Genomic DNA, 11,562 nt, shown 5'->3' on the forward strand with positions numbered 1-11,562 from the left:
ACTAATTGGATGTCTGTGAGCTTTTCTACATAAGAAACACGCAAAGGTCGGGCTGAGACAGCAGAGTGCTGAGTGAGTCATTCTTTTCTTCCAGACACGATGTTTCCTTTATGTGAGGGGGGTCTGAAGAGTCGTTCGTCCGTTCGTTTATTCATTCATTCATTCAACATATATTAACTGAGTGCCAACTACTTAAGCATGGAGGCGCTGGGAATACAAGTGCTGTCATTCACAAGAGTTGTGGGAGACAGAAAATAAGCATTTAAGCAAATGAATCACATTATTTCAGAGAGTGAGAAGTGCTGTTAAAAAAAAAAAAAAACAACCCAAGCAAAGCAAAACAAGGTGATGATGGGTGTGACCGTGAAACAAATAAGAGAAATTGACCCTTAGCTAGAAAAGGTAGCAAGCAGAATTTTTTATTTATTTTTTTTTGAAAAAACAAATGCGTTCGTGTCTTTTAATCAATTCATTTTCACCACTGCATGATCCCTAGTGTATAGATGAGGAAGCAAGCCCCTGGCATGTTAATAGTGGTCCCAGGCAACAGGCAGAGCTGAGCTTTGAATGCGGGGCTCCTGGCTCCACGGGGCCGTTGTCTTTCAGTACTGGAGCTGCCGGTGGAGGAGACATAGTAATATTCATTCCAGTGATTTTTAAGAGGATCTCTTGGACTCCAGTCCCTCCTGCTTGGCCGTGGTGTGTTTGCTCCGGAGGCTGCCAGCAGTGCTTTTTCAGCCATCCTGTCCTTTCCCCTTGTAAACCACAGGGATGCGCTCAGAGGCACCATGCTGTAACTTGTTCTTGTTTCTGGTGGGCTGGACAATTAGTTGGGTAGGGAGGGGGGACAGAACTCTCAGGTGGCATCTTGATTATCCTTCCAGCCTCCCGATAAAACCTTCCTTTGAAAGATGTCCGAGGGCCCTGTGGACTCACTTCAAGAAGGCATTCTGCCTCATCGCAGGCTTTTTAAATGGGGTGGGAAAATGGTACCATCTTCAGGCCCTAGAACTCTGAGGGCACAGGATGGAATGTCCTCTGTGACTGTGAGGAGGGGTTTAGGGGCTTCCCACAAGGGATCCATGTGGCGAGGAGCCCTGTCTGGAGTCCTGAGAGTGTCCTTCTTGGTGACAGGCTTAGATGTAAGACAGAGATTTTAAGCTCCCCCGGAAGATGTCCCTTCACTCGCTTACTTGTTCATTTGTTCAACAAATACTTACAGAGGGCCGGTATGTTAGGTGCTGTTCTGGGTGCTGTGAACAAGACAGCCTTTCCCCTCATCAAGCTTGTTTTCTGGTGGAGTGAAAAGGACAAAAAACAATAACAGCAGTTTCAACGTCGTGTCAGATACACGCTGTGAACAAAAGCAAAGCAGCAGAAGGGGTTTGGAGGTGATGGGGGCTGCCGGGTGCATTAGGGTGGCCGGGACAGGCTGGCTTCCTCAGATGGCATTTGAGTAGACAAGACATAGGAATGTGATTATCTGGGGGAAGAACATGCCAAGCAGAGGAAACAGCAAGTGCAAAGGCCCTGAGACATGAAGGAGGCAGGAGCAGGCTGGGTGTTGCTGAACGTGCTGGAGGAACCGGAAGGCGGCCATTGTGGCTCTGGCATCTCTCAGAGGCTCTCATTGGTAGAGGTGGGGGTGGGGTGGGGAGCTCAGCCTGCTGACCGGAGGCATCCACGAAGGCAGGTGATGCTCCGCTCAGATCAGGCTTGGTGGCTTACACTTGCAGGGGAATAAGTGATCCCCAGAGATGGAGAGTGTATCTCTTGGCGGGAAAGGTATCACTTGCTTTTCTTATGCCCAGCATCCATCAAAACCTCATGGGCCCACACAAAGAGAGCTGAAGTGGGAGGCAGATCTTGCTTTTTCTAAATCAGTAAAGACTGGAAACTGGATATGGGGAGGGAAACAGTTGCCTTCTAGGAAAATGCAAATCGTCTTTCCTTCTTAAAAGAATCATCTTGTTAGTTGGCTTAAAAGAAAAAGAGGCTATTGTGCATGAACTCTATGCCAGGCTCTCCTGTGAGCACCTGATGTGCAAACACAGGTCCCCCTCCCAGCACGCCTGGAGGTATATACGGCCCCGTTTCACAGATGGGAAAACTGAGGCTCAGCAAGAGTAAGAAAGTTGCCCACTTTTACACAGCTAATAAGTGAAGAATCCGGATTTGCAATCAAGTGGTGTAGTTTTGAGCCAAGTGCTCTGAAGGAGAGAGAGAAAGGTTTTGGCTGAAAGGGTATTTGTCTGCAGGGGAGACAGTCTCCTGGGTGTCCGACGGCAGGGGTTATTTAGAAAGAAGACAGCAGGGGTAATGGCTGCATTCCACCTCTTTTCTTCTTTTTAAGATAATATTTGCATGGCTTAAAAACTCTTTAAAAATATTTTGAAAGGTACTACTTGCCTGTGTTAAAAACCTTTTTGCAAACATTAATTCAAACAGCTCTTAAAGTATACGGTGAGAAATCTCCCTCCTCCTGTCCCTGGATTCCCAGTTCTTGTCTTCAGAGGCAACTGAGAATTCTTGCAGGCATATGTTCTATTTATAAATGAGCTTGTATATATTATACTTTTTCTTTTCTTTCTTTCTTTTTACACAAATAGTAAGAATGGTCAGGTCTGTACCTGGTACCTTTTTTTTTTTTTTACTCAATATACTTATTCTGATTCAGGACATATAGATGTTCTTCATCCTTTTTTAACATAAATATGTGACATCTCGTTGAATAGATATACCACATTTATCTATTATTTATCCATTTTGGTCTTCCAAATTGTTTTCCCCATTTTTGTTTGTTTCTATTAAGGATACTTGTACCTACGTCTTTGCTCACTTCTGTGACTGTTCCAGCAGGAGAAATTCATAAATGTGTAATTACTGATGGAAAAGCTCTGTGTACTTTAGATTTTGACGGATGCTGCTGGATTGCTTTCCAAAGCCAGGGTCTGACTTGCTACTTCCGGGACTGCTCGCTTCCCCACGGACCACACCAGCTCGGCGTTATCAACTGTTTGTTCTTGCGGATTTGACAGTCAGAAAAATGGAATCGCAATTTCGTTTTAATAGGTATTTCTTTATAGTGAGTGGTGTTAGGAGTGTCAAGTATGTTTTAAGCTCTCTGTCTTTTTCTGTGGGCTGGGCACGTCCTTGGCCTATGGTTTAAATTGGGGTTTTTGTCTTGTTATTATTGAATTATAAGGGGTCTTATTATGACTTCCTCTTCATCCCTCATCTCTGGTCACACTGACTGCCTCTCACCATCTTCCCTGCCTTTGTGAGCAGCGGCTACTCTGGTATATTTATGATAAGTGTATCCTGGGATCTGGACGTATTTTAGAGAAATATATGATGTTGATTTATACATGCACGTATTTTAAACCTCCATAGGTTGTACTGCACTACAAATCATGATCTTACTTTTAAATCTGATGCTGTTTTTTAAGAAGATTTATCTGGCTGCTGTCTGGACGCTTGGTTTGTTGTTTCTGCCCCGAGTTCCATAGTCGGGATAATGGAATTGTCGTAAACATTGATTCTTATTGGCTTGGTCTAGAAAGCTTGTTTGGAGAAATGGCCTGGTGCGGGAAAGTCTTGGAGGGCGAGGAGGATTGGATAGGTGGAAAGGGGGAGGGGGAAGGGAACAGAGCCGACCAAGAGCACAGCATGAGGACACACCAATGTGTGAAATTTCCAGGAATATTCAGGGAAGCCCCATAACCTGCTGGGGTCACGGTTCATAGTTGAGGGGTATGGTCCTAGGAGAGGCTGGGGCCTCGAATGCCAGTGTTGGGCTTTTCTTAAAGGAAGTGGAGAGAGGTAGTGGGGTGTGTGTGTGGGGGTGGCCATTCAGGAAGGGTTTTCAAGGGCAGGAGAGAGCTCCTGGAGGAGAACTGGGGTGGATGTGGATGTGGACCTGAGAGGCAGGAGGTCCCTGGGGTTCTCCAGGTATGAGAGGACCAGTGGGGCTGTGGGGGAGGGAGGACCAGCAGGGCTGGGCACTGGAGGCGTGAGGGGTCGAGGCTGGTGTCAAGCTTGCTAACTTGGGGCACGGGGCAGATGTGTTGCCACACACAGGACCCAGGAGGGCAGGCCTGGGCAAAGGATGGGGAGGTGTGCTCAGGGGCACGTGGACAGGTTATTGGGTGTGCTGCTAATTCTGAAGTCCTGCCCACCTGGCTAGAGGATTCCCATTGGCAGTTAGGACTGGGGAGGGTTTGTGAACCTTTGGCGAGCAGGTAGGAGATGAACCTCTGGGAGTGGGCGAGATCATCATGGGAGAGCGTTCAGGACCGAAGAGGCCCAGCTGGGACAAAGCCTGGGGCAGGCTTGCAGGGAGAAGTGGATGGACAGGCCGAACCAGCAAGGAGGCACGGATGCAGTTCTGAACTCTCTGCCCTTTGCTGGCTCCAACCTCAGAAAGGCGTCCTCTCAGCATGGAAACCTGGGCAGGGATGCGGCAGGGGTCCTTATAAACAAGGACATTTAAGGAGGGGTCCCTGCCTTCCCGGCGTCTTTCAGTGCACCCTTAGAGGATGCCTGGAAGGGCCAAGGCAGACAGGAGGAAAAAGGCCTCAGGAGGTACAGGTGTGTGGGCTCTCTCCCCAGGGCCCCAGTGCTGTTCCCCTGGAAGCTGCCAAGCCAGGCTGCCCCCTCTATTCCTGCAGGCAACTGTGATAGAGATGATGGACTCGGGCTGGCACGGGGAGCCCCAGGCTTTGTTGCTATGGGCAAGGTCAGCTTCTGGGCAACTCCAGGTAACACGGACCCTCCGGGTAGCCCTAGGAGATGCCTTGCTTTGGTTTTGTCTTCCTCCTTCATATTGTGAGAGCGTACCTGTTCTCTCTTTTACATAACACCTTGCTTCCTGCCCATCGTACACCTGACAACATCCTGCTTGTCAGTTACTGACTGATCAAGGCTAATCAGTGTTATAAGGAAGACCCTCAGATCTTTCTCCAAAAGAGTAAATGTCTTAAAGGTTGGATTCAGCTGTACAAAGTGTCTACTCATTTCCATAGCTTGTCATGATTTTTGACATAAGAGGTATATTTTATTTAATATTTTTTCTTGAATGCACACAATTTGAAAAAAAAAACAAACCAAAACATAAAGTAGGCACTATTTACTTTAGCATGTTCCTAACCAATAACATTTATAAAATCATGGGTTTGCTGTAAATGTTATTATATTTTTATGCATATTTAAATATATGACATATTATTTTTATCAGTATTCAAATAAATGCTTAACTATCAAAAATGTTTATTATGTGTACCATACGCCTGCTTAGGCAAACACAGCTTTAGAAGAGTGGATTCATGGAGGAGGTGATCTGTGCTATGTAGGAGAGGGAAAAAAGTTTTCCCCTACCCTCTAAGATTCCATCCCTCGTGCCTGCGAATTAAACTGACACCTGTGTAGCAGTAGAAAAAGCTTTATTGGCATGCATGTGGGAGCCAGTCAAAGAAGTGGCTGGCTTGTTACCTGGTTAAAGTTAAAGCCTTATCTGCCTAACTGAGTAGGGGAAAGGGAAAGGGAGAAAGAGACATCAATGGGAAGAGCAAATAGGTTTCTTTTGGAAAGACAAACGGGGTTTTAGAACAAATGAGAAATGAGAGACCCAGCCATGTTTGCCTCTACAGGTAGGAGTGTTTTTTCAGTCTCCTTCTGGGCTGTAAATCTCTCTTAAGGAAGGGCTTTGGGGTAGGTTTTATTGAGTTCTCCCTTCTGGGAGTAGATCTGCCCTGCAGAAGGAATTTATGGCAGCAGCCTTATTTCTCAGTAGTTGCTGCTTTTAGTCAGATAATGGACGCTCTGAGAAGGCTTCTTGCTGCATCTGTGGAATCTCAAATATCTACATCTTTATTTATTTATTTTTAAATTTTTTTTATTGAAGTGTAGTTAATTTACAATGTTAGTTTCAAGTGTACAACAAAGTGATTATAGCTTATTACCAAAAATTGAATATAGTTTCCTGTGTTACACAGTAGGTCCTTGTTTATCTCGTTTATAGTAGTGTGTAGTAGTGTATTTGTGTTAATCCCAAACTCCTAATTTATTCCCCCCCTTGACCACTTTGGTAACATAGTTTGTTTTTGTTTTGTATTTCTGGTTTGTAAATAAAATTTGTATCTTTTTTACCTTCCTCATATAAGTGATATCATAGGATATTTGTCTTTCTCTGACTTACTTCACTTAGTATGATAATCTCTAGGTCCATCCATGTTGCTGCAAGTGGCATTATTTCATTATTCAAATGTCTTCTTTTTAAAATAAACTTCGTGTTGGTTCTGGGGCACTGAATAAGTCCCTCCACCAACTTCTGGGAGGTGACGCTGGCAGCCCGTTGAGAGGCAGCAGTAGTGATGGGTCAGAAACAGTGAACACCTGTGCAGCCCCTCCAGCCCCTCCTCTGTCCCACACTGGTTCTCAGCCTCCACTGGCAATAGGGGGATGGGGGTTGGCAAAGAACTGCCCGGTCTTTAAAGTGAGCAGAGAAATTCAATCAATATTTAATTCAACAAGTTTAATTTTTTAGTACCTTTCTTTCTGCTGATGACAAACACATACTTATTTTTGAAAAGTAGGTACATACCAAAAAAAAGCCAGAATTTAAAATCATGTGTATTGTTACCACCCACTGATAGCCACTGTCAACCAATGTTTTGGTATTTAATGGCCTAAATACACAAACAGATTTTTTTTAATTGAAGTATAGTCAGTTACAATGTATCAATTTCTGGTATACACATACTGTCCCAAGCATGCATATATATATGTATATTCATTTTCATTAAAGGTTATCATAAGATATTGAATATAGTTCCCTGTGCTATACAGAAGAAATTTGTGTTTTTTTAAATCTATTTTTATATACAGTGGCTAATATTTGCAAATCTCAAACTCCCAAATTTATCCCTTCCCACCCCTTTCCCCTAGTAACCATAAAATTGTTTACTATGTCTGCAAGTCTGTTTCTGTTTTGTAGATGAGTTCATGAGTGTCCTCTTTTTTTCTTTTTTTAGATTCCACATATGAGTGATACCATATGGTATTTTTCTTTCTCTTTTTGGCTTACTTCACTTAGAATGATGATCTCCATCCATGTTGCTGCAAATAGCATTATTTTATTCTTTTTTATGGCTGAGTAGTATTCCATTGTAGAAATATATCACAACTTCTTTATCCAGTCATGTGTTGATGGACATTTAGATTGCTGCCATGTCTTGGCTATTGTAAATAGTGCTGCTATGAATATTGGGGTGCATGTATCTTTTTGAATTAGAGTTCCCTTCAGATATATGCCCAGGAGTGGGATTGCTGGATCATAGGGTAAGTCCATTTTTAGTTTTTTGAGGACACGAATTTTTAAAAAATTGAGCCCATACTGAATATATAATGGATTTTCTTACTTAAGAGTATACCATAAGAATCTTCACACTTCATTAAATATGCTTCAAAAACAAGATCATTAAATGTTCACCATATGGCTCTATGGCCATACCATAATTTATCTGGTTCTGGATTATGGCTGTTGTGGTTGGGAGCATTTTTTGCTTTTATAAACATCTTAATGCATGTGCACTTCAACAGATGTTTGACAGCATGTTCTGGGTGCCAAGGGGCTCGGGGATGGAGGTGAATAACTGTAGAGCCCTGCTCACTGCTTACCTGAGAAGGACAGACCCAGGACAAATGACTTCAGGGAAAATGCTCATCTGAAAACACAGGGCGACGCTGGGGGGCAGCCCCGCCGGGGAGCCTGGGAAGAGAGCAGCCGGGGCCAGACTTTGGTGCCAAGAAAAAGGAGGGCCAGGGAGCAGTGGCCTGGGCATCTGTCCACTGGCCGATTAGGGACATCTCTTCTGGTTACTGTACCCACCACGGGATTGGGCAACCAAGTCTAAGAGACAGAAGCTTGTCATTCACTTTCATAATAATGACTTCCTGTCCTCCCCCAGGAAAACAAGGGCAGCGTTGGTGCCCCGTATGTGTTGGGAGGTTGGTGATGGTGTTTCCGCTGGACCATCCCCCCTTTTCTCATTGCGCGGCCTCTGGGAGTCCTCTCCCTCCCAGTCTGAGCCCACAGGCATTAGGGAGGAGCACTGGGGACCCCTGCCACGGGCTCAGTCCCTGGAAGCCCTCATCCTGGCCCTATCTCCCGGCTCTCTGCTCTGATCCCCAGGGAGCCCACAGTCCATTTGGCCAGCGGGACTGTCACCATCTAACCCGGCAGAGGAATGTTTAGGGAAGCAGGTCCTCCTGTCTGTCCTCCCTGAGGGCCCAGGATGGTGGGGGAAGGAGAGCTGGGAGGGAATCAGGTATTTTCTGGAGGAAAGATCATGGGACTGCCTGATGCCCAGGCCTCCCTAAGGGAGAAACCCTTCAGGGAGACAAGGTCAGGGACATGGGGGTCCGTTGAGGTGCTTCTGGCCTTGGCGCTCACCCTACCTGGTAGCTGGTACCCCCAGAAGGACGGTAATGGGCTCCATCAGCACAGGGGTTTTCATAAGCTTCGTATCGTAGAAGTGAGCTCAGGCCGGGTGTCAGCAGCCCTGCTTGCTTGGAAAGAAGTCTCGCTCTTTCAAGTCAGCAGCGGGCAGATGGTGACGGGGTACCACACAGGGTGCGTTTGGTGCTGTGGTCCTGGGTTCAAGCCCAGACTGAGTGACTGCTCTGACCCTCAGTCTCTTCCTCTGCTCTGTAGCATGAGGATAATTAACACCCCCACCCCAACCCCAGACTCGAGAGCTTGGAGATGCTGCTTGGAAAGGGCCTGGCGAGCTTCAGCAGCAAGGGGCTCTCCATGAAAGGGACTTCTAAGTCAGGAGCCCATTCCCTTCCTCTGCTGCCTCCCTCTGCCTCTGAGGAGGGCGGACTGTGCACTGAACTCCCCAGAGCTCCCTTCCTGGAAGGTGGGCTCCACTTCGCAGTCAGCGCTGTGTGTGCAAAGCCGCCTCCCCACCTGTGCTCAGTGGCTTCCTCTGTGGGCAAACAGGAAGTCGCCACCTCCAGGGAGGCAGGAAGGGGCTGCTTGGCAAGGCTGTCTGCCCTCAGGCTGTGGTCATGTCAGGAGGCTGCATGTCTGTACGCTGGGCCCTGGGGGCGGGGGTGCTGGGCAGAGACCCCCCCGGGAGTGGGAGGATCAAGGCTCACCGCCTGACAGGGCCTCTGGGGCAGAAGCCAGTTTCTCTGTCCACGTGGCAGCCTCTCACCCTGTGAGCTGGAGGCCCTCCTTGCCTGTGGGTATTCCATCCAGTTTTGCTCCTGGGTCATCAATCTTGGGGAGGAGGTGAAAGTTCTAGGAGTTGGGACAAAGGTGGTGAGTGCAGGAGTCTGGGAGTCTCTTCTTAGAGTTTGCTGAAAGCAGGACCCACTCCCTAGCCATACCCCCAGGTCCCCCCAGACGCACAAACCAAACACACAGGACCGGTTGCCTGGAAGGAGAGGGGAGAGGCAGATTCCACTTCCCATGGTATTTCTGATGTGAACAAGGGAAGGGAGATGAGTGGCTTTGACCCATTTCTTCATCACATGGTTGTGGAGCATTTACGAGCCAGGCCCTCTGCGGCACAAGCTGGGTAGCGGTTGAGGGAGAAGTTCACAGTCAGGGAGGATGGAGACTCATACAGGTGTGGAGGGGGCAGACCCCTGTCCTCAGCTCCTAATCAGTCCTCACCTCGTGGCGCCGGCCTCCACCCCCGGCTTGTCCAGAACCTCCGTGTGGCCACATTCAGTGGTCACTTTGCACAGACACTCTCCAGTAGCGTTTGACACAGCTGACCACTTCCTCCTGAAGTTACCTATCTCCTCTCTTGTCTCGGTGACAACACACCCTCGCAGTGTTTCTCTCGCTCCTTGGCCGCCCCTTCTCTCTCACCTCTGCAGGCTTCTCATGGGGAGGCTCCGCCAGCCCCCAGCACGGGCCACCTTCCTGCTGGTCACACTCGAGCTCATTTCTGCGGCCCAGCCCCTCCTGTCAGCTCCAGGTGCAGGCTAGGCCTGCTGGGGTATCTCACAGATACCTCAGACCTAACATTTAAAAAGTGAAACTCCTGGTGTTCTCCATTAAGCCCCATCTCCCCAGTTCTCTCCCATTTCAGCAAATACCATGACCACCCACCCAAGTTGCTCATGCCAGAAATCTAGGAACTGCCCTTGACTCTCATCTTTGCATCTCATGTCTACTTAGGTAGCAGTTCGACCAAGCATCCCAGATAGTGGTCCCATGCCCTCTGTCTCCCCTTCTCTGCCATTTCCACCCCCTCCAAGCCACCATCCCGCCTCCTCTAGACTGTCACCCAGCCCCTGCCTGGTCTCCCTGTCTCACTGAGCCCTCAACTCTGGAGACTCTATACAGAAATAAATAAATAAATAAAAGTAAATACACCTGTCACTTCCCTGCTTACCCAGCACCCTGGCTTACCCCCGGGGACCCCGTGGCATCCAGCCCTACCCTCTTCTCCCACCCTCCCCTAGGCTGGCTGCACCGGCCACACTGGCTGGCTTTCTGTTCCCTTGACTCACAGAGACCTTTCCACTCTCAGGCAAAAAGTTACACTTGCCTGTAATGCCCACCCCACACTCATTGTGTGCTGGCTCCTCTTCGCGGGGATGCGGTGCCCCTGGCCTCCGATCTCAGTGAGCTGCCCCCAATGCTCCCTTTCCTCTCTCCCCAAGCCCTCTCTCCTCAGCATCATCAAAGTGTATGATCACACACTGATTACCTCCTTGCTCAGTTTTTGTCTGTCACTACATTGGAAGATCCTGAGGACAGGGTTCCTGGGCTTTATTCCTGATGGTCAGCAGCTTCTTGCATTGGGACGGCACGGAGTTGGTGCCGGTTGAGCTGTGGCCACATTCCAGACACCCCGGATGCCCGAGCGAGGGTTTGCGTTTAGGCCGAGGTGGCTTGAGGTTTCTGGCTTCCCTGGCTGGGCACAGTGTTGTAAAATCCCCAATACAGGGGGAGGAGCAGCTCATGGGAGGTCATAAACCAGGCGTGCGTTGCACTGACTTTGACAGAAGCCTGCCCCTGGCTTTTACCAGCCCCAGAAAGCGAACAGTGGAGCGCCCCACTGAGAGGTGTTCGGATGTGTCAATATTAAAACTCTGCAGCTGATGAACTGTTATGTATGAAGTGTGTCGTCTTCTCCTGCCTCCCATCTTAATGACGACCTGGAGGTCCAGGTGTGAATTAGGATTCTTGGCCTCCGCTGAAGGTGGCGTGTGGCAGGGCCCACCCCCAGCCTTTCAGCCCCTTCTTGTTTTCTTCCCCGCAGTGGCTTGGTGCTGCCCGTGGGTGTAGAGGGCGGCCGGCCCCCAGGTCCAGTCCCTATCCGCCCCATGGACGTGGCCCATGACCATTGGTTCAGTGGTCAGATGTTCCCCCCAGGTTTAGGGCTGCACAGAATCATGATGCAGTGTCCCCAGGGGGCAGGGGTGGGGTGGAGGATGAGGCCTGGTGGGTCTGGGAGGCAGAGAATCCCAGGCTCCTGGGTGCCCCGAGCGTGATGGAGAAAGGCCTGGTAAGCACATCCCACTGGACTCCACGCC

Source organism: Camelus dromedarius, chromosome 33 (genome assembly GCF_036321535.1).
Source record: "Camelus dromedarius isolate mCamDro1 chromosome 33, mCamDro1.pat, whole genome shotgun sequence".
In the NCBI taxonomy this organism is placed as follows: domain Eukaryota; kingdom Metazoa; phylum Chordata; class Mammalia; order Artiodactyla; family Camelidae; genus Camelus; species Camelus dromedarius.